Below are 22,875 nucleotides of genomic sequence, written 5' to 3'. Positions count from 1 at the left end.
AGGAATTCAGGTAGATTTGATGTCCAACAATCTATTAATGTAATACACAATATCAATAGAATAAAGACAAAGTTCACTTAAATAGGCTCAGAAAAAAAAATATTTTTGAAAAAATCCAACACCCCTTTAGGTTAAAAGCTTTGAACAAAACAAGATAAAAGGGAATTTCACCTAATAAAGGGAATATATTTAATTCAATCTCTATCAAAATCACAAAAGGCTTTTATTTATTTATTTTTTTGCAGAAATTGACAAGCTGATCCTAAAATTCATAGGGAGATGCAAGGGACCCAGGAGAACCAAAACACCTTGAAAAGAAGAACAAAATTGCAGGACACTCACTTCCCAGTTTCAAAACTTACTACCCAACTACAGGAAGCAAGATAGTGCACTACTGGCATAAAGAACAGAATTCAAAGTCCAAATAAATCTGTACATTTATAGTTGATTAATTGTCATGTGGATGCCCAAACAGTTCAACAGGGAAAGAACAGTCTTTTCAACAAATGGAACTGGGACAAGTAACAGACACATTTTTAAAAATTAAGTTGGATCCTTTATTGTCCTAATCCCTTCAGGCTGCTATGGCATATACTAGGTGACTTATAAACATCAGAAATTAGTTCCTCAGAGTTCTAGAAGCTAGGAAACCCAAGATCAGTATTCTAACCCTATCAGGTACTGGTCCTTCTAGATTGCAAATTGCCAAATATTGGCTGTGCCCTTCCATAGTAGAAGTACAAGAGACACTCCTGGCTCTGCTTCAAGAGAGAACTAATCCCTATTATGTGGGATCTGCCTCCATGACCTACTGACAACCCAAAGGCTTTGGATGTACCATAACATTGAGGGCTAGGCTTTCAACATGTTAATTTTAGGAGAACATAGACATTCAGTCCATTGCATTTACCATCTTTTTTAAATTTTTTTTTATTATTGGTTGTTCAAAACATTACATAGTTCTTGACATATCATATTTCACATTTTGATTCAAGTGGGTTATGAACTCCCATTTTTACCCCTATACAGATTGCAGAATCACATCAGTTACACTTCCATTGATTTACATATTGCCATACTAGTGTCTGTTGTATTCTGCTGCCTTTCCTATCCTCTACTATCCCCTCTCCCCTCCCCTCCCCTCCCCTCTTCTCTCTCTACCCCCTCTATTGTAATTAATTTCTCCCCCTTGTATTATTTTTCCCTTTCCCCTCACTTCCTCTTGTATGTAATTTTGTATAACCATGAGGGTCTCCTTCCATTTCCATGCAATTTCCCTTCCCTCTCGCTTTCCCTCCCACCTCTTATCCCTGTTTAATGTTAATCTTCTTCTCATGCTCTTCGTCCCTACTCTGTTCTTAGTTACTCTCCTTATATCAAAGAAGACATTTGGCATTAGGTTTTTAGGGATTGGCTGGCTTCACTTAGCATAATCTGCTCTAATGCCATCCATTTCCCTCCAAATTCTATGATATTGTCATTTTTTAATGCAGAGTAATACTCCATTGTGTATAGATGCCACATTTTTTTTATCCATTCATCTATTGAAGGGCATCTAGGTTGGTTCCACAGTCTTGCTATTGTGAATTGTGCTGCTATGAACATTGATGTAGCAGAGTCCCTGTAGCATGCTCTTTTTAGGTCTTTAGGGAAGAGACCAAGAAGGGGAATAGCTGGGTCAAATGGTGGTTCCATTCCCAGCTTTCCAAGAAATCTCCACACTGCTTTCGAAATTGGCTGCACCAATTTGCAGTCCCACCAGCAATGAGCAAGTGTACCCTTTTCCCCACATCCTCGCCAGCACTTGTTGTTATTTGACTTCGTAATGGCTGCCAATCTTACTGGAGTGAGATGGTATCTTAGGGTGGTTTTGATTTGCATTTCTCTGACTGCTAGAGATGGTGAGCATTTTTTCATGTACTAGTTGATTGATAGTATGTCCTCCTCTGAGAATTGTCTGTTCAGGTCCTTGGCCCATCTGTTGATTGGGTTATTTGTTATCTTATTGTCTAATTTTTTGAGTTCTTTTTATACTCTGGATATTAGGGCTCTATCTGAAGTGTGAGGAGTAAAGATTTGTTCCCAGGACGTAGGCTCCCTATTTACCTCTCTTATTGTTTCTTTTGCTGAGAAAAAACTTTTTAGTTTGAGTAAGTCCCATTTGTTGATTCTAGTTATTAACTCTTGTGCTATGGGTGTCCTCTTAAGGAATTTGGGGCCCGACCCCACAGTATGTAGATCGTAGCCAACTTTTTCTTCTATCAGACGCTGTGTCTCTGATTTGATATCAAGCTCCTTGATCCATTTTGAGTTAACTTTTGTGCATGGCCAGAGAAAGGGATTCAGCTTCATTTTGTTGCATATGGATTTCCAGTTTTCCCAGCACCATTTGTTGAAGGTGCTATCCTTCCTCCATTGCATGCTTTTAGCCCCTTTATCAAATATAAGATAGTTGTAGTTTTGTGGATTGGTTTCTGTGTCCTCTGTTCTGTACCATTGGTCCACCCGCCTGTTTTGGTACCAGTACCATGCTGTTTTTTTGACTATTGCTCTATAGTATAGTTTGAAGTCTGGTATTTCTATACCGCCTGATTCACACTTCCTGCTTAGCATTGTTTTTGCTATTCTGGGTCTTTTGTTTTTCCATATGAATTTCATGGTTGCTTTATCTATTTCTACAAGAAATGCTGTTGGGATTTTGATTGGCATTGCATTAAACCTATAGAGAACTTTTGGTAATATCGCCATTTTGATGATGTTAGTTCTGCCTATCCATGAACAGGGTATATTTTTCCATCTTCTAAGATCTTCTTCTATTTCTTTCTTTAGGGTTCTGTAGTTTTCATTGTATAAGTCTTTCACCTCTTTTGTTAGGTTGATTCCCAAGTATTTTATTTTTTTTTGAGGATATTGTGAATGGAGTGGTTGTCCTCATTTCCATTTCAGAGGATTTGTCGCTGATATACAGGAATGCCTTTGATTTATGCGTGTTGATTTTATATCCTGCCACTTTGCTAAATTCACTTATTAGCTATAATAGTTTCTTTGTAGACCCTTTTGGGTCTTCTAGGTATAGAATTATGTCATCTGCAAATAGTGATAATTTAAGTTCTTCTTTTCCTATTTTTATGCCTTTAATTTCTTTCGTCTGTCTAATTGCTCTGGCCAGTGTTTCGAGAACTATATTGAATAGAAATGGTGATAGAGGGCATCCCTGTCTTGTTCCAGATTTTAGAGGGAATGCCTTCAATTTTTCTCCATTCAGAATGATGCTAGCCTGAGTCTTAGCATAGATTGCTTTTACAATGTTGAGGTATGTTCCTGTTATCCCTAGTTTTTCTAGAGTTTTGAACATAAAGGGATGCTGTACTTTGTCGAATGCTTTTTCTGCATCTATCAAGATGATCATATGGTTCTTAATTTTAAGTCTATTGATGTGGTGAATAACATTTATTGATTTCCGTATATTGAACCAGCCTTGCATCACAGGGATGAATCCTACTTGATCATGATGCACAATTTTTTTGATATGTTTTTGAATCCGATTCGCCAGAATTTTATTGAGGATTTTTGCATCTAGGTTCATTAGAGATATTGGTCTGTAATTTTCTTTCTTTGAAGTGTCTTTGTCTGGTTTAGGAATCAGGGTGATGATGGCCTCGTAGAATGAATTTGGAAGTTCTCCCTCTTTTTCTATTTCCTGAAATAGCTTGAAACGTATTGGTATTAGTTCCTCTTTAAACGTTTTGTAAAACTCTGCTGTATACCCATCCGGTCCTGGGCTTTTCTTAGTTGGTAGTCTTTTGATGGTTTCTTCTATTTCTTCAATTGATATTGGTCTGTTTAGGTTGTCTATATCCTCCTGACTCAATCTGGGCAGATCATATGACTTAAGAAATTTATCGATGCCTTCACTATCTTCTGTTTTATTGGAGTATAAGGATTCAAAATAATTTCTGATTATCTTCTGTATTTCTGAAGTGTCTGTTGTGATGTTGCCTTTTTCATCCCGTATGCTAGTAATTTGAGTTCTCTCTCTTCTCTTTGTTAGCATGGCTAAGGGTCTGTCGATTTTATTTTTTTTTCAAGGAACCAACTTTTAGTTTTGTCAATTTTTTCAATTGTTTCTTTTGTTTCAATTTCATTAATTTCAGCTCTGATTATTTCTTGCCTCTACTTCTTTTGCTGTTGTTTAGCTCTTCTTTTTCTAGGATTTTGAGATGAAGTATGAGATCATTTATTTGTTGATTTTTTCTTTTTTTAAGGAATGAACTCCAAGCAATGAATTTTCCTCCTAGAACTGCTTTCTATGTGTCCCAAATATTCTGATATGTTGTGTTTGTGTTTTCATTTATCTCTAAGAATTTTTTAATTTCCTCCTTGATATCTTCTATAACCCATTGATCATTCAGTAACCTATTGTTCATTCTCCAAGTGATGCATGATTTTTCCTTCCTTCTTTTATCGTTCATTTTCAGTTTCATTCCATTATGATCAGATAAGATGCATGGTATTATCTATACTCCTTTATATTGTCTAAGAATTGCCCTGTGACATAATATATGATCTATTTTTGAGAAGGATCCATGTGCTGCTGAGAAAAAAAGTGTAACTGCTTGATGTTGGGTGGTATATTCTATATATGTCAATTAAGTCTAGGTTATTAATTGTGTTATTGAGTTCTATAATTTCCTTATTCAACTTTTGTTTGGAAGATCTGTCCAGTTGTTAGAGAGGTGTGTTGAAGTCTCCCATGATTATTGTATGGTGGTCTATTAGACTCTTGAACTTGAGAAGAGTTTGCTTGATGAACATAGGTGCACCGTTGTTTGGGGCATATATATTTATGATTGTTATGTCTTGTTGGTGTATGGTTCCCTTGAGCAGTATGTAGTGTCCCTCTTCATCCCTTTTGATTAACTTTGGCTTGAAATCTATTTTATTTGATATGAGTATGGACACTCCTGCTTGTTTCCGAAGTCCATATGAGTGATATGATTTTTCCCAACCTTTCACCTTCACTCTATGTATATCTTTTCCTATCAAATGAGTCTCCTGTAGGCAGCATATTGTTGGGTCTTGTTTTGTGATCCATTCTACTAGCCTGTGTCTCTTAATTGGTGAGTTTAAGCCATTAACATTTAGGGTTATTATTGAGATATGTTTTTTTCTCACAGCCATATTTGTTTATTTATGTTACTAAACATGGTTTGTTTTCCTCTTTGATTATTTTTCCTCCTTTACTGTCCTACCTCCCACTGTTGGTTTTCATTGTTGTTTTCCAGTTCCTCTTCCTGAAATGTTTTGCCAAGGATGTTTTGAAGAGATGGTTTTCTAGCTGCAAATTCTTTTAACTTTTGTTTATCGTGGAAGGTTTTAATTTCATCTTCCATCCTGAAGCTTTATTTCACCAGATACACGATTCTTGGTTGGAACCCATTGTCTTTCAGAGTTTGAAATATGTTATTCCAGGATCTTCTAGCTTTCAGAGTCTGTGTTGAAAGATCAGCTGTTATCCTGATTGGTTTACCCCTAAATGTAATCTGCTTCTTTTCTCTTGTAGCTTTTAAAATTCTCTCCTTATTCTGTATGCTGGGCATCTTCATTATAATGTGTCTAGGTGTGGATCTCTTATGATTTTGCACATTCGGCATCCTGTAGGCTTCTAGGATTTGGGATTCTGTCTCATTCTTCAAGTCTGGGAAGTTTTCTCGTATTATTTCATTGAATAGATTGCTCATTCCTTTGGTTTGTACCTCCATACCTTTCTGTATCCCAATGACTCTTAAGTTTGGTCTTTTAATGTTATCCCATATTTCTTGGATGTTCTGCTCATGGTTTCTTAGCAGACTTGCTGAGCTGTCTATGTTATTTTCAAGTTGAAATACTTTGTCTTCATTGTCTGATGTTCTATCTTCTAAGTGTTCTACTCTGCTGGTAGTATTCTCAATTGAGTTTTTAAGTTGGTTTATTGCTTCCTGTATTTCTATGATTTCTGTTTGTTTGTTTTTTATTACCTCTATCTCCCTGTACAGTTGATCTTTTGCTTCTTGGATTTGTTTATGTAATTCATTGTCGAAGTGATCTTTCATTGACTGATTTTTCTGTCTAATGTCTTCCTTGAGACTCCAGTTCATCTGAAGCATGTATATCCTGAATTCTTTATCTGACATTCCATCTGCTGCAGCTATTACCTCTTCTAAAGTTGAGTTGACCTGCATTGCTTGTGGTCCTTTCTTTCCTTGTCGTTTCATACTGCTCACGTTTCTTTCTGCTTGGTGAAACTGTTGTGTTTTTGAAATTTTCCCCCTATATATTTATATTGCTCTTGTATAGTTGAAAAGTCTCCCTTGCAGGGCGGGCAGTGGTTGTGCTCCTCCTCCAGTTGGTGTGACGTGTCTACCACGCCCGCGGACCCCTGGGGCTGTTCTTCCGGTCGGTCGCAGGTCTGCCTACCTTGCAGGCGTGGGCAGCGGCCCTGCTCTGCCCTTACACCAATTGGGGTGATGTGTCTACCACGCCGGGGGGTCGCTGGGCCTGTTCCGGGCGCGGGAGGCGGCTCTGCTCTGCCCCTACTCCAATTGGTGTGACGTGTCTACCACTCCGGCGGGCCACTGGGCCTGTTCAGGGTGCGGGCTGCAGCTCTGCTCTGCCCCTACTCCAATTGGGGTGACGTGACTACCACACTGGCGGGCCTCTGGGCCTGTCCTGGGCGCGGGTGGCGGCTCTCCTCTGCCCTTACACCAATTGGGGTGACGTGTCTACCACGATGGGGGGTCGCTGGGCCTGTTCCGGGCGTGGGCAGCAGCTCTGCTCTACCCCTACTCCAATTGGTGTGACGTAACTACCACGCCGGCGGGCCTCTGGGCCTGTCCCGGGCGCGGGCGGCGGCTCTCCTCTGCCCCTCCTCCAATTGGTGTGACGTGTCTACCACGCCTGCGGACCGCTGGGCCTGTTGTGCCGGTCGGTCGCAGGTCTGCCTACCTTGCGGGCTCGGGCGGCAGCTCTGCTCAGCCCCTACTGCAGTTGGGGTGAAGTGATACCACGCCGGCGGGTCGCTAGGCCTGTTCCGGGCGGGGGCGGCAGCTCTGCTCTGCCCCTACTCCAATTGGTGGGACGTGTCTACCACGCCAGCAGGCCACTGGGCCTGTCCTACTGGTCGGTCACAGGTCTGCCTACCTTGCAGGCTCGGGCGGCAGCTCTGCTCGGCCCCCACTGCAGTTGGGGTGAAGTGATACCACAGCGGCGGGTCACTAGGCCCACTCCGGGCGCGGGCGGCGGCCCTGCTCTGCCCCTACTCCCATTGGTGTGACGTGTCTACCACGCTGGCAGGCCGCTGGGCCCGTTCCACCAATCAGCCGGTGGTCTGCCTACCTTGTGGGCTCGGGCGGCAGCTCTGCTCAGCCCCCACCGCAGTTGGGATGAAGTGATACCACGCCGGCGGGTCGCTGGGGCTGTTCCAAACGCGGGCTGCAGCTCTGCTCTGCCCCTCTGGCCCCCACAGCACTCAGCAGGATCTGGACCAAGAAGCAATCTCCACGGGTTCCTCAGCACTGGGTCAGAGCAGCTCAGGGAGCCAGAACCCGGCCGCTCTGGGCTCCGTGCATGCTCTGATAGGAGCAGGCTCCAAGAAGCAGCCTCCGTGGGCTCGTTAGCCCTGGGCCAGAGCAGTTCTGGGAGCCAGAATTCGGCCGCCCCGGGCTCCGTGTATGTTCTGATAGGAGCAGGCCCCAAGAAGCAGTTTCTGCGGGTTCTTTAGCACTGCGTCTGAGTAATTTGTCTGCGAGACGCAGGCGAATGGCAGCCTGAAATTACCTGTTCTATGGTTGAATGAGCTGTGATCAGTCGAAAACAGGGATGATGACGTCAACTCTCTAAGATGGTGGCCACTGGCTTCCTCTGTGGTCTGACCGGTGGAGAACCGAACTGGACCGCTTCCTTCCCCCGTCTCAAACCCAGAATTCAGCACTGTGTACAGTGATTGCACAGCTGGCAGGAGCCCACAGAATCCGCAGCGCTGTATCTTTGCGTTGCTATCTCTTGCTTCCCAGAGCGTGCCGCAGATTCTAGCCACGGGGCGATTTGCTGAATAAGTGGCGTGACCCTCCGTGCTGACAAATCGCTCGCGTTTGAGCCCCTGTAGCTGATCCTCGTGCAATGAAAATCCTTCCACTAGGTTTTGGAGCACCCCCGTTTTGCTAGAAATTCCTAACAAGATAGTTTTTAGCTGTTCTAACTCATCATTCTTCCGAACAGTGATGCGGTACACGGGAGTGATGCACTCCCTTCACTGCCATCTTCCCCCTCCCTCTGCATTTACCATCTTTAAAAGAAAAGATCTAATTATAAGAGCTAAAACTACAAAACACTTAGAAGAAAATACAGATATAAATATTCATGACCTTAAAGTATGCAATGGGATTTTTTTTAGAGCATTATAGTTATACAGAGTATTTAGGGTCATTTGACAAAATCATGCATGCAAGGAATTTGAGCTCACTCCCTTCTCCCCCACCTTTTCCTCTCCTCCTCGTTCTCCCTCTACTCTATTTTTCCTCTTCTACTCTATTAAACTTCCTTTTTTCTACATATATAAAGATAAAATTCCCTTTGTTATCTTTACATATGAATATAATGTGATTCTGTTAACTTCATTCCATTTTCCTTCCCCTTTCCTTTCCTTCCTCACTCTCATTCTTTTCCTTCTACTCCATTGATTTTTCCTGTATCTTGATTCTACTCCAATGCCCTCTCCAACTGCCTTCTTTCCCTTGTTTTTCTCTAACTTCCACATATGAAAGAAAATATTCAACCATTGATTTTCTGGAGTCTGACTAATCTCACTTAACATGATTTTCTCCATTTCTGTCCATTTACCAGTAAGTGCCATTATTTCATTCTTCTTTATGGCTAAGTAAAACTCCATTGTATATTTATACATTTTCTTAATCCATTCATCTACTGAAAGGCATCTGGGTTTATTCCATAATTTGGCTATTGTGAACTGTGCTGCTATCAACACTCATGTGGTTGTATCACTATAGTATGCTGATTTTAGATCTTTGGGATAAATAAGGATGAGTGGGATAGCTGAGTCATATAGTGGTTCCATTCCTAGTTTTTTGAAGAATCTCCACACTGCTTTCCAGATTGGCTGTACTAATTTGCAGTCCCACCAAAAATGTAAGAGGATATCTTTTTTCCTGAATTCTTGCCAGCATTTATTATTATTTGTGTTCTTGATAATTGGTATTCTGACTGGAATGAGATGTAGCTTTGATTTGCATTTCACTAATTGCTAGAAATGCTGAACATTTTTTCATATATTTCTTGACCATTTGTGTTTCTTCTTTTGAGAGGTTTATGTTTAGTTCTTTTGCCCATTTATGGATTTGGCTATTTGTTTTTGTTTTGCATTGAGATTTTTGAGTTCATTTCATTAAAAAAAACTCATTTATTAAAAACACTGTGTTTTTTTCTCCAACATATATTTTTAGCACCTTTTTCAACTATCAGATGGCTGTAAAAAATGTGGGTTTGTCTCTACCTTCTATTCTATTCCATTGGTCTTCATGTCTATTTTGATGCTAATACCATGGGGGTTTTTTTGCAACTATACCTTGATAATATAATTTGAGGTCAGGTATCATGATGCCTCCTGCATCACTTTTCTTATTCAGAATTGCTCTGGATATTCTGAGTGTCTCATTGTTCCAAATAAATTTTAGGACTGTTATTTTTCTAGTTCTATGAAGAATTCCATTCATATTTTGATGGGGATTGCATTGAATTTGCATATTGCTTTTGGTAGTCAGGCCATTTTGACATCATTAATTCTGCCTATCCAAGAACATGGGCGGTCTTTCCATTTTCTGAGTCCTCTTCAATTTCTTTCTTCAGTGTTCTATATTTTTCATCGAATGTGTTTTGGAGTGTTCCTTCCCTTTCAATTTCATGCAATAATTTGAGAAATACCAGGGTTAGTTCTTCTTTAAAAGTCTTGTAGAACTCTGCTGAGAATATATCTCATCCTAGGCTCTTCTTTTTGGAATACTTTAAATTGCTGTTTTGATTTCATTATTTGATATTGGTCTATTCAGGTCTTCTATATCCTCTTTGTTCAGCTGGGGCAAGTTGTATATATCTGGAAATCTGTCAATGACTTCTAGATTTTATAGCTTATTGTAATATAAATTTTCTAAATAATTTCTAATGATCTTCTGAAATTCAGAAGTGTCTGTGGCTATATCTCCTTTTTCATTAGTAACCTTGTTTATTTGGATCTTCTCTTTAGTTGATTTACTAATTGTTCATCAATATTTTTATCATTTTGAAGAACAAACTCTTCATTCCATTGATACCTGTGTAATTTTTTAATATTCAATTGCATTAATTTCAGCTAAGATTCTTATGATACCTTGTCTTCTACTGACTTTGCTGTTATTTTGTTCTTCTTTTTCTAAGGCTTTGAGTTGGAGCATACGTTTTTGGGGGGAAAATCTCTCTATTTTTGTAACGTAGGTGTTCAATTGATTTTGGCTTTGTGGACTTTGGGTCAAGGTCTGCCTTTGTGGTTAGGAGGCCCAGCTGGTTTTAATAGACCTCAGATTTCAGTCTCCATGGTGTATCACAATTCAGGTACAAATTGTGTGTTCCTGTGATGGAGGTAGTATAGTGTTTGAAACTGGAGATTCTAGTAATTGGGGTTTAGTCTTCAACTAAACTTGAAACTCTTGGGGAGGGAGTTTGAGAACTGATTCACACTCCGTATTTTGGGAGATGCCCCTCACTACAGGATGAATGTACCTCTAAGGTCTCTGATAAAATCCACTTTTGGGCATCGGAACAAAACCTCTACAGGTTTAGTTTCACCACTATACATATGAAATACTGGGCCCTGGGCTGCAGATGCTCCTGTGTGACCGTACAATACCAGCAATGAAAATAGCTTTCTCCCTTGGAATCTAGAACCTGAATGTTCCAGGTATAATGTTCTTTGTATTTATTTTTATCTCTCTGGTTCAAGTGTCTTCTGGGGATTTTTGTTTTAAGTTATGCGTAGGTGTTCCCAATTTCCCTCACTGCTAAAAGTTGCACTGGGTGCAAGTGGGGTGATGGTACCAGAGGCATTTTTTTTTCCATCTGACCATGGCTGCAGCAGCTTTTTCCTGCCAGGTGCCTCCCATGCACACATGCACATGTAGAGGCTTTTTCTCTTGGGCACTCTCATGGACCCCAGCCACAATGTCAGTGCTGGTGCTTCTGAGGGGGATAGATTTCCCTGTGGGGGAAATGCACCCACGAAGTTATTATGACAGATGCTTTCTTTGCCAGCCCAGCCTGCAGAGACTGGCTGCAGCAGAGGGCAGCTTTTCCTAACAAACACTGTGAGCGCAATGAACTCTTTTTATCTGCTCAGGACCAATTCCGCAGGGAAACTAATTTTGGATATGCTTACACTAAGCTGATTCCCCTATAGACTCTGTGTTCTTACTCTTTAACACACAGTTTTTCCCAAAGCCTTTTTTTTAAACTTTTTATTATTATTATTATTTCTTTACCCACTGCCCCTCCCCTTCATTAGGGCCCCAACTGGCACTCCTGTTTTTTTCTTACCTTCAAGTTTCTGACTTTGTGCATCTCTATAATTTTAATTCATTTTTATATATTTTTTTAGTTGTCAATAGAACCTTTATTTATATTCGATGCTGAGAATTATTGCCTCACATATGATAGGCAAGCACTTTACCACTGAGCTACAACCCCAGCCCCTATAATTTTGTTTTTTTAACAGTTCAATGATAAGTTTCAGTTAGTTCCCTGTAGTTACCTATCTTGCTGAGAAGCTGTCTTCTCACTTTGTGAGGGAGTTGCTGTGAAGTGCTTCTTTCCTCTGTTCCACCATCTTCCTTTCCCACTCCCCAACCCATGGGTTTGATTTTTTAGATATGATACCTGTACTGCAAACTACTAAAAAAAAACACATACTTTAGACTTCATCAAAATTATAAATATTTGTGCTTCAAAACTACCTTCAAATAAGTAAAACAACAACCCACAGAATGGAAAAAATATTGGTAAATCATATATCTAATAAGGAACTCATATCAAAAGTATACAAAGAAGTTCCACAACTCAATAATAAAAGCACAAATAATCCAATATTTTAAATGAAAAAAATATTCCTCCAAATAAGATAGAAAAAGGCTTACAAGCATATGCAAAATGTCAAACATCACTAGGAAAATGCAACTAATCACAAAGAGATGCCACTTTATACCCACCAGAATGGTTATAATAAAAAAATAGGTAATAAAATGTGTTAGAATGTGGAAATATCAGAACCCTCACACTGCTGGTGGGAATGTATGGGAAAATATGGTAGACAGTTCTTTGGCAGTTCTTCAAAAGGTTAAGCAGAGTTACCACAGGACTCTACAATTCTGGTTCTTATATAAACTCATAGCAATAAAAACACATGTACAGACTACAAAAACTAGTACAGGAGTGCTTATAACAGCACTATTCACAATAGCCAAGGAGTGGAAACCACACAAAGGTCCATGGCTGATGGATGTATAAACAAATTGTGATATCCATCCAATGGAATATTGTTCATCCACAAAAGGAATGATGACGTGAATGAACCTTGCAAACACTAAGTGAAAGTAGTCAGTCACAGAACACCACATATTATATGATTCTACTTATATAAAATAAGCTATGGAGATGGAAATTCTACCCTCATAATTTTCTATCAGGGTGGAATAAGATGTCATGGGAAGACATACACGTACATATAACCTTGACTTGGGAGTGGAATTTTTGAACTTTGTAGAGAAAATGATGTCAGTTTAAGACCAGTGGAATAAAAAGGAGTGAGTAAAGAGAATAACTAAAACGAGAAAATTTCAAATAAGGGAATTTATATGGTGCAGGGCTAGAACAAGTACGGACATTTGGGAGACTAAAATAAGTTATGTGACCTACTAAAACAGCTGAATATTAACTGGGGCTTGTCTGTGAGGGGTGCCAGAGATTAGAAAAATGATCATGAACAATCTTGTGGGCCAATGTATAAAAACATGAGTACAAATTTATACTCCTCAAGAAAAAAATGGGGATACATTGAAGAGAATGGAGAAAAGCATTGGTAAGATATGGCTTCATATATACACCACATTTGGATTTATTTGATTTAACTGGTAGTTCTTGAGTTCCTATATATAGGCCCAGGAAAAAATTAATCTAGTTATAGAATATGTAAAAGTCAAAGCACATACTTTGTCAGATTGACAAATCTGACAATAGACACACAAAAATTTCTTCTTGGCAAATATTACCAAAAGTATAGTCAAAAGACAATTAGATAGTAGAATGGATCGGACATTATTACCTTATGTACATTGATGATTACATGACCAGCATGATTCTACGTCATGTACAACTAGAAGAATAGACTCCATTTATGTATTATGTGTCAAATGCATTCTACTTTCATGTGTAACTAATTAGAATACAAAGGGAAACAGACTTTTTTTTTCTTTGTGATGCTAGGGGTCGAACCTAGGGCCTCATGTATGCAAGGCAAGCACTGTACCAACTGAGTTATATCCCTGGCCCCAAGACCAATATCCCTGATGAACATAGTTACAAAAATTGTCAATAAAATTCTGGCAAACTGCATACAAAAATATATTTTAAAAAAATAATCCACTACGATCAAGTTGGGTTCATCCCAGGGATGCAAGGTTGGTTCAACATATGGAAATCAATAAACATAATTCATCATATTAATAAATTTTAAAACAAGAATCAGATGATTATATCAATAGATGCAGGAACAACATTTGACTAAATACAGCACACTTTCATGTTCAATAGAGTAGAAAAACTAGGGATAGTAGGAACATATCTCCACATTGTAAAGCTATCTATGTAAACCCAAGCCAACATCATTCTAAATGGAGAAAAATTGAAATCATTCCCTCCAAAAACTGGGACAAAAAGGAACTTCTTGAATAGAAGTTTACGACTCTTATTCAACTTGGTCCTTGAAATTACAGCGAGAGCAATTAGACAGGAGAAAGAAATTAAAGGGATACAAAAAGGAAAAAAAAACTCAAACTATCACTATTTATGATGACATGATTCTATATTTAGAAGATCCAAAAATCCCATCAGAAAACTTCTCAAGCTAATAAATGAATTCATCAAAGTAGCAGGATATAAAACCAACACCAAATCAAACGCATCCCTATACATCCATGATGAATCTACTGAAAGAGAAATTAGGAAAATTACCCCATTCACAGTAGCTTCAAAAAAAAATAAAATACTTGAGAATCAATTTAACAAAAGAGGTGAAAGACCTCTACAATGAAAAGTACAGGACACTAAAGAAAAGATAACTGAAGACCTTAGAAGATGGAAAGACTTCCCATGCTCCTGGATGGGCAGAATTAATATTTTCAAAATGGCCATACTACCAAAAGTGTTATACAGATTTAATGCAATTCCTATTAAAATCCCAATGACATTCTTCATAGAAATAGAAAAGGCAATTGTGAAATTCATTTGGAAAAATAAGAAACCTATAATAGCTAAAGCAATCTTTAGCAAGAAGAGTAAAGCAGGAAACATCACAATACCAGACCTTAAACTATACTACACAGCCACACTAACAAAAACAGCATGGTATTAGCACAAAAATAGAGATGAAGACCAATGGAACAGAATAGAAGACACAGGGACAAACACACATAAGTACAGTTATCTCATACTAGAAAACAGTGCCAAAAACATTCCCTGGAGAAACGATAGCCTCTTAAACAAATGGTGCTGGGGAAATTGGAAATCCATATGCAACAAAATGAAATTAAATTTCTATCTCTCATCATGCACAAAACTCAACTCAAAGTGGATCAAGTACCTAGGAATAAGACTAGAGAGCCTGCACCTAACAGAAGAAAAAGCAGGCGCAAATCTTCATTGTGTTGGCTTAGGAGCTAACTTCCTTAACAAGCACAAGAAGTATAATCAAGAATCAGTAAACGGGATGGATTAAAACTAAAAAGCTTTTTCACAGCAAAAGAAATAATAATCTGAAGAGAGAACCTAAAGGATGGGAGAAAATCTTTACCACCTGTACCTCAGATAGAGCATTAATCTCTAGGACATGTAAAGAACTCAAAAAACTCAACACCAAAAAATAGCAGCTCCGTTCACCATAGCTAAACTATGAAATCAACCTAGGTGTCCTTCCACAGAGGGGAGTGAAGGGAGGGGAGGAGGTATGGTGGTGGAAAGGATAACAGAATGAATAGAATGAATCAGACATTATTACCCCATGTATATATATATGACTACATGACTGTTGTGATTCCACATCATGTACAACCAGAAGAATGAGAAGTTACACTCCATTTATATATGATGTGTCAAAGCACATTCTACTGTCATGTATAACTAAATAGAACAAATACAAAAATTTTTTAAAAAAGAATAAGTCAAGAAGTGATCCTTTATAATGATAAAAGAATCAATCCACTAGTATGATAGAGTATCTTAAATCTGTGGTGCTTGATAATGTACCATATATATGGTACATTATCTTTATATATATGTATGTATGTATATATATATATATATATATATATATATATATATAGAGAGAGAGAGAGAGAGAGAGAGAGAGAGAGAGAGAAGCACAAATACTCAAACCCACAATCACAATGGAAGCATGAAACATATTTCATACTGAAACTGTTAGAACAAGCAATAAATAAATAAATAAGAATATATATATATATATATATATATATATATATATATATATATATATATATAATGATGAGGAAAGTCAAAAAAAGCAAGTAAAAATTACTTCAAGATATATATTTCTGCCTAGTTGGCTGGCAAAGCCCAGAAAGATTGAAAATGTTCTGTGCCAGCAAACAGCTGACTAAAAAGGTACACTCATGCGTTTCTGGTGAAAGTACAAGTTGATATAACTTGTCCAGAAAGAAATGTAACAAATGTTATCACATGAAACACATTTTTGACTTGGCAATTCAACTTCAGAGAATTTAACCTATAAGCAACCTCATGGATGTACCAAAGACCTACTTCTGAGTTTTTATTTCATTACAGTATCTATCTATCTATCTATCTATCTATCTATCTATCTATCTGTTTTCTAAGAGAGTGAATTTCTTAAATTTAGTTTTAACTTATACATAAAATTCATGTGATCTTTCAATACATGTATACACTGCCTAATGTTTAGATCAGAATAAATATATCTATCTCTTCAAACACATATCATTTCTTTACATTGAAAATATTCAAACTTTTTATCCAGCTTTTTGAAATATGCAATGCATTATCATTATCTATAGCCATCCTACTCTGCAACAGCACACCAAAACTTCTTAATCCTGTATTACTGGAACTTAGTACTCATCAATCAATATGTCCCCATCTCTTCCTCTCTCCTACTCTCCCCAGCTTCAAGTAACTAACTTATACTCTGAACTTCTATGAGACCAATGGTTTTAGATTCCACTTATGAATGAGATCATCAAATACTTGTCTTTCTGTGCATAGATACTTTTTCTGCCGATGGATTCTTTGATTGTTTTCATTTCTTAGCTATTATAAATGATATTGCAATAAATATGGGAGTGCAGATATCTCTTCAATACACTGATTTTATTTCCTTTGGAGATGCACTAGAGCCTAGAATCATTGGATCATGCCATAGTCTTCCACAATGGCTTTAGTAATGTGCATTCCCACCAACAGTGGGCAAAAGTTCCCTTTTTCTCCACATCCTCACCAGCACCTGATATCATTTGTCTTTTTGATATTAGCCATTTCCACTGGAGTGAGGTGATATCTAATTGTGATTTTGTTTTGCATTTCCCTAATGATTACCCATTTTTTAATTAGGTTATTTGGGGTTTTTGTTATTGAGTTTTTAGAGTACTTATATATTCTGGATATCAAAGACTTATCAGATCTATAGTTTGCAAATATTTTCTCCTATTCTGCAACTTCTCTCTTCATTGGTGATTGCTCCCTTTGCTGTATATAGAAACTTCAGTTTTATGTAATCCCATTTGTCTATTTTTGCTTTTGTTTGCTGTGCTTTCAGAGTTTGCTCAAAAAAAAAAAAAATCTTGTCCATTCCATTGTCTTAAGCATTTCTCCTACTTTTCTTTTAGTGGTTTTGTAGTTTCAAGTCCTACATTCAAATATTTAAGCCATTTTGAGTTGATTTCTGTAACTAGAAAGGGACAGGAGTCTGGTTTCGTTCTTCTGTACAAGAACACACCATTTTCCCAGCAGCCCTCTTAATAACTCTGTATGTCAATATTCTGTTTTTAAAAAACTATTCTGTGTAAATAATCAAAGTGAGTTCTGTTGCTTGAATCTAAGAACACTGACAAATAAAGAAAGCTTGCAGTTTAATAAAAGCCAAAATATATGTATGCCAGGTATTGCAATAAACAGTCTCCAAAGCAATTAAGTTGCTACATTTCTTATGTAACACATATTCTAGGATTAGTGAAGAGTTCTTAGGAAGGTTCTTTTCCCTAAGTTCTGGGGAAAAGAGAACAAACTTGCATAATAAATTACAAGGGGAAGCTGTTTTCCCCATCTAATAAATGTCAATATCAATCGCTGTACTCTTGCACTGGATTAAGGAATGAAGTATAAAAATAATAGTAATAATAAACCCAACATGTTTTATGTAAGCTATCATATTTAAACCTCACAATATCCTGAAGTAGACTCATTTTACATTTGCTACAACATAAATTAGAAAAAGTTAGTTACTTTAAGATAATAACTAGCTTTGAATCTAGGCAGCCTCATTTGGGGTTTTTTGTTTATTTGTTTTTGTTTTTGCTTATTCCAGTGCTGGGGATTGAACCCAGGACCTCATGCATGTCAGGTAAGTGCTCTATCACTGAGATATACCCCTGCCCTCTAGTTCTTTTCTAAATCACTGCATTGCATGACCTTTCGAGTTTAAAAATAAACACTAAAATTCCAAGTAAATTATTTAAATTTGTATACATATTTGCTGATGAAACTGCTCATGAATGAAAATTCGTTGTTCTGACCTAAATGATCTTTTAGGTGAGAACAACAATATGCAAAACTGCTATGAAAGACAAACCATATGCCTTGAAATCATTTTAAGTTTGTTAACACCAGCATTAATATCCTTATAACATACCCAAAAAGTTACAGGGGAAAGTTACTGCCAACACATTATCAAAGTATTGTACAAGTCCTATAACATATTTGTTCTCCACCTTAAAATCTAGATGAATTTTTCCCCATTTGAACCACTACTGATTTTTTCACTTATAAATTCCTTCTTAAAAAAAATACGGATGCTAAGCACGGTGGCACAAGCCTATAATCCCAGTAGCTCAGGAGGCTCAGGAGACTGAGGCAGGAGGATTGCAAGTTCAAAGCCAGAAGCTTAAAGAGGCCCAAAATAACCTAGTGAGACCCTGTCTCAAAATAAAAAATAAGAAGGGTTCAGGATGTGGTTCAGTGGTTAAGCACCACAGGATCCAATCCCTGGTACAAATATATTCTCTCTCTCTCTCTCTCTCTCTCTCTCTCTCTCTCTCTCTTACACACACACACACACACACACACACACACACACACATGCATACACACACAGAGAGAAGATTTAGATGTGGAAGGGCTCAAGGTAAGAATATCAAGGCCGAAAATTAGTCAACTTATAAGGAAGGAAGCATTTATTAAGAATTCACTGCTCACTCCTGTAGTGCCTATAATAGATACTTTCAAAGGTGACATGGAAAATACAAAAGCAAATTATTGTATGATTGCATGGTCTATGTCTTCTCAAAACTTGCAATCTTATAGGAAACATAAAACATACTCAAAAATAACTAGAATTCAAGTGGTAAATAAATGACATGTAAAGGTATAAATATATTACTTTGACCAGGTTAAAAAAAGAGAGAGAGAAAAAAAAATGTTCCAGAGAAGTACAAATTGGACATATGACACTGTCCAGTGAGAACATTCCAGGTTGAAGGATTGAGACAAGATGCTCAGAGGAATGAAACCTTTGGGGAATGTGTGTCAAACAAAAAAAAGTATGGTTTCACTATCTAGTAGCACTGTGAAGGGCAGAAAGAGGATTCAATGGAAATATAGTCTGATTTGTGAAAACATTTACTGACTGGCTCAGGAGTTGAAATTCAATTCAGGAGGCACCATCATCTCAACCAGGTGCAGATTCACAGATCTGACTGTTTTGGCCATGGCAGGTGCTCACTCAGCAACACCAACTGTGTCATTATTTATTATGACATATCTTTTACATTAGTAGAATTAGTGAGGTGAACAAAGGAAATGGTCCATCAGTAAATGGATACATTTAGATTCCAGTGCTTATGTCTTACATTTATTTTGTATGACATGTAGAGTTTTGAGGATTATGTGACATGCACAATGACTCTCAAAATATCCACTTGATAGGTAACAAAGTTAAAAGAGTCCATATGCTCAAAATAAAGAGTTAAATGTTCTAAATGCATACTTACATAAATATAAGTTTGTTTTTTTATCATTTCTGTGCCCAGCATGAAGCTGTTAGGATAGAGTTGTTTTATACATCATTAAATAATAATATTTATCCTGCAGAGTTAAACCATATTAATTGCATTTCTCATTTTTTCTCTTGAAAGCAAAAGGAAACAATGCGAAAAAATAATAATCATTTTAAAGAGGCTGAAGCCTATACTCAAAATTCAATTTTTCTTCTTGAGTCATATTAACCATTTGTTTTCACTGCTTGAATGATAAAATTTTAGACACATGTAAGTTTAATTCAATTCCTCTTACTTAATTTGTTTGGAGGTGGGCCCTAGTTTCCCATAATTTGGATGAAGATATGTTTAACTACCATTTAAATTATGTGAAAAATGACTTTTGAAACTTGTTTTTTTTCTTTTTTTCTATATGTTTCTCCTACTTTGTGCCAGTCCTTAAGAGAGAGAATTGTTTTCCAGGTGAGACGTTGCACTCAGGGAAAAATGCTAACTATGTGTGTTTAGAAAAATACGGGACATACAATATGTGTTTGTCATTCAGTGTAATTGCAGGATTGCTTCTGGAGAGAAAGGAGGATTAAACATCTTCTCTATGTCTTTCTTTCAGGGAACTGGTTCCAGCTTAAAAGTTAGATCCGAGTTAAAGTTCAAACATACCACAGAAAAGGGTGACTGTGCTTTTGTAATTAGCAGGGCAGAGCTTTAAAACATACGTGTCCATTTAATCCTATTCCACATGTAAGTGTAGCTATGTGACAGCACACAGATAGATTATGAGCCCCAAGTCTGAGAGTTTAGCACAGTGTTCGTAGCAAAGTACTGGATGTGTTCCTTGCAACTAAAGACACTTGGCCTGAGACTCAGCAAAATTAAGCTTTGCCCCAAATTAGCTACCAAGTGGGTAAAACATCTTCACTAATCTATGGTCCTCATCTATGAAATGATATTAACACTAAAGATAACTAGCTCTAGTAGTACTGCTATAATAATTATAAAAAAACATTAAATGGTATATTTCTATACAGACTGCCTCAAGTAGTATTCACTTTGAACCAGTGGGTTGGTATACCATAAATGTGAAAGGCACAAGGCTCACAGCAAAGGTACTCATTTCCAAAAAATGGCTCCAAATTAGGTTAATAACGTTTTCCAAGCAGACTGGCATGGCCTAAATAAAATGGTCCAAAGTCTGGACCCCAGTTTCACAGGCTTCAAAACTCTCATTTGCTGATAGCAATTATCACTACATCATTACTTTACAAATAAAAAAAAAAGTTTGAAGAAGTTTCACTTCAGTCATGATCTAAATGTAAATTGGAAAACAGGAAGAGACTGCTATTGATAATAATGAGCAGAGCAATGCAAATTTGGCAGGACAAATCAAATTTGGTTGTAAAATGAAAACACTTTACAAGCCTGGTAAAGAGGTTTCAGTTGTTTGTGTATGCAATGTCAGTCTCATTAGTAAAGGTTATCTTGCAGCTCCAGTCTGTAGTTTCTTATTAACAAAATGGAAAGTGAATATACATACTAAATTAAACATTTCACCTCTTCAGGGCCATATCTGACAACAGTGTTTATCCATGCATTCACTCAATTCAACAGTCATTTATTAAGCTCAGCTATACGAAGGGCAGCTTCATTTTGGGTAGCATAGAAAAAGTCAATACTTTCACAAGCAAATTTATATATTTTATTGAATCATAAAAATGTAGATTACAAAGAAGATATACAACAGCACTGATCTGTTCAGCTGAGCCAGAATGTTCTCCATTCAGAACAGGTCTGTGTTCTGTGTTGTATACTCTCAAGATGCTGCAGAGCCTGTATGCCACTGTCAGGGCTGGGAGTTCCCCTGCCTCCCAGGTGTCTGTACCAGATGGAGACTCCTTTGCCCATTACCAAACACTTTCATTTCCAACTATTGCTGGAGGAATTTTTCTCCTGAACACCATATTCAGGCTCTGAATGAAAGGTCACATAGAAAAACAGCTAAGGTAACCATTACCACAAAAGAAAAATATGATGAAATAAGTGATTTTGCATGTTATAAATATGTTCAAATAATTATATATTTCTCTGTAACTCCACTTATTTTCTAAGACGAATCTACAGGCCACTTCTCGCACAAAGATTCTTCATTTTTCTCAGCCAAATTAAGTCTATCTTTTTTCAATATTCTTCATATATTCCTATACAAGGTTGGAATAAAAGCTGTCTTTTTTTTTTATCAAATATTGAGTGAAAATGGTATAGTTTCAGTCCTGATATTCTTAATTTAAAGTTAAAATTATTAAAAGCTTAAAAGTAGTCTCTGGAAATAAATGTATCATAGAATAGTTATAACGTTTAAAAAATTTTAAGAAGTCATTACCAGAATTCATAAAAGAAAGCCTATAACAAAATCACAGAAATAAAGCTAAATATACCTGTTGTAACAGTAAATGTAAGTGGCTGAAATTTTACTGTACATTTTTAATTTGCAAAAACAAACATAAATTATATCATTTTCAAAACACATTTAAAATGAAGTAATACTGAAAATATGTGGGAAGGAATTGCAGAATGATATTGGCCAAATTATATTATGCCCAAATATGAAATATACCACTGTGAATTCTGCCTTTATGTAAACCTATAAAACACCAATTAAAAAATAAATAGAAAGAAGACTAGGTGCTCGCTTCGGCAGCACATATACTAAAATTGGAACGATACAGAGAAGATTAGCACGGCCCCTGCGCAAGGATGACACGCAAATTCGTGAAGTGTTCCATATTTTTACAATGCAGGACAGCCTAAATATTCAGGAGGACCTAGAGTCAGCAGAAAAATGGTCACATAAAGAACTCAAGGAATACCTTAGACAGATGGAATGGAACCTTAAAGAGGATACGAGACAGCAAATCCAAACAGTGAAAGAACACATTGAAAATGAATTACATAAACAGATAAAAGAAGAAGTTAAGCATCTTTATCAGGAGATAGAGATTATAAAAAAAAATCAAACAATAATTATAGAAATGAAGGAAACGATAAACCAAATTAAAAACTCAATCGAGAGTATCACTAACACAGTGGAGCAAGTAGAAGACAGAACGTCAGATAATGAAGACAAAATATATCACCTTGAAAAGAGCCTAGCCAACTCAGAAAGGCTGGTAAAAAATCACGAGAAAAACATCCAAGAGATATGGGATAACATAAAAAAGCCAAATCTACGAGTCATCGGGATAGAGGAAGGTACAGAGATTCAAAC

The sequence above is a fragment of the Spermophilus citellus genome (genome assembly GCF_964194105.1).
Source record: "Spermophilus citellus genome assembly, chromosome: 1".
Classification (NCBI taxonomy): domain Eukaryota; kingdom Metazoa; phylum Chordata; class Mammalia; order Rodentia; family Sciuridae; genus Spermophilus; species Spermophilus citellus.
The sequence above is the reverse complement of the archived record's forward strand: the minus strand, read 5'-3'. Positions refer to the sequence as shown.